Raw genomic sequence first — 5,296 nt, 5'->3', positions numbered from 1 at the left:
TTTTCTGTCGCCAGCCTAAATTGCTATTTGCCGTGGTCTCTTCGCCCCACAGAGAAACCCCTTTTACCACCGTCTCCAGAGAGGCTAAGTCCTTGACTCCTAACCAGAATAAAGTGACTCGTTAAACTAGTCCATTGCCTTTCAGAATGAACGTGGCCGCATAAGACCATTTTTCTACGTCTCCTCCTGGAAATCATGCATAAAGAACAAGGAGGACTTAAAAATCCCATAAACTCCATTTTCGGGAAAACCAGAAAATAGATACAGTCCACAGACTTCAAAGTACGTGCAGAGACTGGCAACCAGGCAGAAGGGAGCAGAACGGTGCGCGATGGGGGATGGTGAAATGCGGGGAGGCGGAGGAGAGCACCTGCTCACCTGCACGTCCCAGGATGAGGGGTTCGCACCTGCTGTCTCTGTTCTCATCTGGTCCAGAGAGTCTGAGGAGTCCAGGCTGTAAAAAATGGACTGTGTTTATGAGAAGTAGCCTAACCCCTGCAGGGGAGAAGGAAAACCCACCCAGGCTGACAAATTAATTCTGCCGTCCCTCAAGGACTTTGGGCTGAGCGAGTTCCCAAACTCTTCTCCTTTTTCGTGTTAAGGGAGTTTCAGCCAGGCACAGGGCCACCCACTTGGAGACTACATTTCCCAGCCTCCCTTTCAGCTTCATGTGGTCATGTGACTACTAGAGGCCAATTGGAGGGTTGCAGCCGAAGGGTAGCTCCCAGCCTTCCCCGGCACGTGTGGTCATGTGACTATTAGGGACCAATGGGATGTGAGAAGAGACGCGTGCAGCCTTTGGCCTGAGACCGAACTACTCATTTCAGCCCTGGCCTTTTCCATTCTGTTCCAGAGGCTGGAATGCAGAGGCCATAGTAACGTAGCTTCCACTGTGTTCAGTGTGGACGGAAGTCTGGGGGGTGAGGGAGCAGCTGGAGAGAAGGAACCGGAGTCTCCAGTGACTTCATGTGGTATGGTGCCCCACCCCCACCCCACGGCCAGGACGCGGGACCAAGGGACTGTCACGTGGGATAGGTGGGCCTCTGTCCTGTGTCCTTAACCTTTACATACGGCTCTGTTTTGTGGCCGTATGTAAATTGGCACCCAGAAGTGAAACGGGGCCCGCACAGAAAGCCGTGGTGAGTTAGTGGTCTGGGAGGGGCCCTGAGGGAATCTTACCCCCACCCTCCGGGTGTAAATCAGCCTCTCCGGAGCCCCAGGCTTGCGCCGCTCCTCCTCCCTCGGCGATGGCGCATGCCTCCAGAATTCTCCCGCTTGGCGCAGTTGCCAGTTAGCTTCCCACGTTGTTCCCCAGCCAGGATCCCGTTTAAGGAGCCTGTGCCCAGAAAGCCCCAGCCGTGCAGAAACGCAAACGTGGCGGCAGCAACCCCACCGTGAGCGCACCGCAAGTCTCACCCCTCTCGTATTTTCCTTCTATTTCAGAGCCCAGGCACGATCTGGCAGGTGTCCCAGGCTTTCTGTGAGGCCTGCGCTCCCTGAACGGGACAGGTGTCGCTCACGGTGGAAACGCCTGGCAGCGGCTCCCAACACGTGTTTCTCATCTCGCCAGTGGGGCCGTGGACCGCCGCAGGTACAGTCTTGAGGTTTGGGGAATCTTCCAGAGTTGTGCACGCTGCTCTGCCCAGGCTGGGCGGCCAGACATTGGTTCACTGACTTTGTAAAAATCTCAACCTCGCTCCACTGTGAAAATGTTTTCATTCTGGAGGATGGGCTCAGTTGAGAGAGCAGGCCCCGCTGAGCTCACCTAGGCCATCAGCCGTGCTCCCCCAAGTGGTGTTTAGACAAGAAACTCTTTTTGTCGTCCCCAAACAAAACAAAACCTTATGGAGAAGCAGCAGTGCCTAAAAAGACCCAGGCCTGGGTAGGGCTGCCGGGAGGTGGCTCTCAATCCCACGACCCTCTTGCCTCCTTTCTCAGCCAGTCTTGGGGATCAGAGCCATCCTCGTTCAAACGAAAACGGCGAAGGTCACAGCTTCTCAGCGGTCTGCCCAAGACACTTCCCCCTGTCACTCTGGGCAGGAACCCTGGGCTGACTGCTAACACAGACGGCCACACGGCCACACGGATGACACTTACAGACATCTTGCCAAGAGAAAGCGGCTGGACACGATAAAAGGATATTCAGTTTTATTCCACGGATGGGAAACTCTAGAACATACAAATCTGTGCTGACAGACAGCAAATCGGTAGTTGTTTCTGGGCATTGATGGGGGAGGGGCATGAGAGACTGATCCAGGTGATAGAAAAGCTTGGTAGAGGTCTGGCTTACACAGGTGTGTGCACTTGTCAGCACTCATCAAATCATAACCAAGACTAGTGTGTTTCGCCGTATGCAAACTGTACCTAAAATTTTAAAAATTTAAAAAAGGAAGGAAAGAAACTGACAAATGAGGTGGAGCAAGTGAGTGGCCTGTGGTGGCCGAGACAGGGTGGGGGGCTGTGCTGAAAGCCAGCCTGGTCAGACAGGCCGGCATGGACCATTGAGCCTTGACCAGGTGGCGGGACTGTTTGCCACTATATAGGACACACTGAGAGTTTTACCCTGAGAGAGTGATGTGACCAAGATCATGTTTTAGGAGGATGTGATGATTTTGTCACCATCTCAAGTGGGCACATCCCAGCCTCTTGCTGGGAACATTGCTGCTAACTGTGGCCGTCGTGCACCTGAGCACCTTCTGTGTTTGGGGAACCAGGAATCTGCCTTTAGACCTCCCACCAGACAGGCTGAAAGTGCCGGCTTCTCAGTTTCTCGCCCTCACCCCTCCCAAGCAGCCAGATGGGAGCTCGTGGCTCCAGCTTGGCATCAGAGCCTGTAGGCAAAGGAGCAGGGACCTCCTGGGACCGGTCCGCCAGGAGTGGCCATGGCAGAGCACCTGTGGCCAGTGGCCAGAGTCCCAGGGTTAGGGACCAGAAAGGCCAGGGGGATAAACCTGTGACCTGGGGCCCTGTGCACAGCCAAGCAGCTCCCTCGCCTGACTCTTCGACCTCCTGGAGATCTGCAAGTGCCCTGAGGTCCCTTTCATAAATTATTTTTCGGCTTTAATTAACTCGATTCCATTTCTGTTGCTAGTAACAAAAAATTCTAACCCCACAGGCTGCTGCACTCCGAGCGTTGGTCCCCAGGTGGGTGGGTAGCCAGGCAGCAATGTCACGGGGAGCACGGGAGGTGGGGTCTGAAACAGCCTTCTCGTCGGTGCCCTGGAGAAGCGCAGTGAGTCTTACCATTATGTCTGTGGGCTCCTCACCTAAGAATGTGCGAGTTACCGCTGATGACCCGAAGACCTCATCCAGCCGTGAAGACATGATGACGGTGTAGCTGACCACATGATGTGACTTGGTGTCTCCACGTGGACAACTGTCCCAGGTGGAAAGGTGGTGCCATTGTCCTCCTCCCCCACCCACAGGGCCCCTGTTCCAGGGGGACGCGCAGTATTCCCCCAGGGCTCCAGCAGCGAACCCGGCAGAGGCTCTCTGTGGTCGGCTTCCTCCTTCGCCTAGAACATGCCTCCGCTCCAGGCATTTGGGCCAGAGGAGGAAGGGAGGTCAGGGTATTCGTCTTGCCTCAGTGAGTGCTAAGCGCAACTTTCCTGAGCCCTCAGCTTAATTATGGAAGCTGCAAACTGGGCATTGTCGCGAGGGCACGTATGGCTGTGATGCCGTGATGGACCCCTTGCTTCAGGACCGTCTTCACCACCAATCTACCTGAACCACAGATTTCCCAAAAAAGAAAAAGCCTTCCAGGCCATGAGACTGCTCCGCTGGTCAAAGCATCTCCGTGGCAGACAACTGTGTACTTCCCAGATCTCCTTCTGGACCCTTGTCTTACTGTGCCCACCAAACCTGAGCCGTTAGTCGAGAAATTTGCACTGAAGACCTGTGTGGGCTGAATGGTGGCCCCAAAGATATGTCCACATCCTAATCTCTCAAATCTGTGGCTGTGACCTTATTTAGAAAAAAAAAAAGTGGGAGGAGGTCATTGATGTAACTGAGGGACTTTGAGGCGACAGCATCCTGAATTCTCTCCACAGGCCCTACACCCACTGATAAGCACCCTTATAAAAGACACGCAGATGGAGAGGAAGCAGTGTGACCGTGGAGGTAGAGATCGGTGTGGTCCCAGAAGCCCAGAAATACTGATCACCCCAAAGCTGGAAGAGGCCAGGAGCAGATTCTCCCCTGGAGTCCCCTGCAGGATTTTGGACCAGTCCCCAGAACTGTGAGAGAAGTTTCCGTTGTTTTAAAGCACCTTGGTCACAGGAATTCACACAGGGATCAGTCGCAGTGGCTAATCGTCATCTCGTGGTTGACGTACCAGAAACCAAGCTCTGGGTTCCTCCAGAGGCCACTGTTCTCGTGATCTTACTTGAGTCGTTTGTCCCCTTCCTTCCGGCTGCTCAGACTAAAACCTGGGACACAGACGTGATTTTTCTTTCTCTCACGTGTCACAGTCAGACCATCAAGCAATCTTGGAGCTTCCACCTTGAAAGCATGGACCCAGAATCTGAGCTCCCCTCCATCCCCTCCATCCCCTCCCCTGCTTCCGTATGATGGATTATTGCAGGGTCCTCCAACTGGTGTCTCTCTCTCTCTCTATCTCTCTGCCCTTTTCTGATTTTCACTCACCCATTATTCATTCCATTCCAGCCTCCTCATTGTTCTAATACCCCAGGGCCTTTGCACAGACTGCTTCAGTTCCCTTGAGCACCCTTCCCCTGACAGCCCCACCTTCACATGTTTGCTTGAATGTCACTTTCTCAATAAGTTCTCTCTTGTCCACTCATTTAAAATACAAACACCTCCCCCGGCTTTCCCGATCTTTCTTATCCTGCTCTATATTTTCCCCATAGCCCATAACACCTTGTGTCACGCTGTGCCCTTTATTTATGCACTCTGTGTGTTTACTGTCCCTATCTCCCCACCAGAATGTAAACTCTAGGCCAGCAGGCATTTTTACTTCCTTTATTCCCTGATATATCACCCAGCAAAGCGCCAGACTCAATATAGGCACTCGATAAATATTTGTTGAATAAATAAGTGAAATAAAGAAAGTGTCGGCTATTTCTTTCATAATAGAGTACATTTGTTGCGATCACAAAGGAAATGAAATTGTGTGGTCATCAAAACATATTGTCTGTGGCATAGCATTTTGAAATATGAAGATATTCCACCTTACGAAAATGGCTGTCATTTTTTTTATCTTATCAGCTGCATTTAGAAGCCTCACCACTTTGTAATACAGTTGATGACTCACCGCTGGGAAGAGCGGCATTTTTCT

At 52.5% G+C, this 5,296-nt stretch overlaps 1 long non-coding RNA gene across 1 annotated transcript; it reads left to right on the top strand.

Annotated features, from left to right (window-relative positions):
- The first annotated feature begins 798 nt into the window (after window positions 1–798).
- Window positions 799–5,072, top strand: LOC144227180 (uncharacterized). The gene is made up of 3 exons (XR_013333863.1): window positions 799–971; window positions 1,444–1,591; window positions 4,050–5,072. It is a non-coding gene; the product is annotated as an uncharacterized LOC144227180 (long non-coding RNA).
- The last annotated feature ends 224 nt before the right edge of the window (window positions 5,073–5,296 follow it).

The sequence above is a fragment of the Crocuta crocuta genome, unplaced genomic scaffold (genome assembly GCF_008692635.1).
Source record: "Crocuta crocuta isolate KB4526 unplaced genomic scaffold, BGI_CrCroc_1.0 scaffold273, whole genome shotgun sequence".
Lineage (NCBI taxonomy): Eukaryota > Metazoa > Chordata > Mammalia > Carnivora > Hyaenidae > Crocuta > Crocuta crocuta.
The sequence above is the reverse complement of the archived record's forward strand: the minus strand, read 5'-3'. Positions and strand labels throughout refer to the sequence as shown.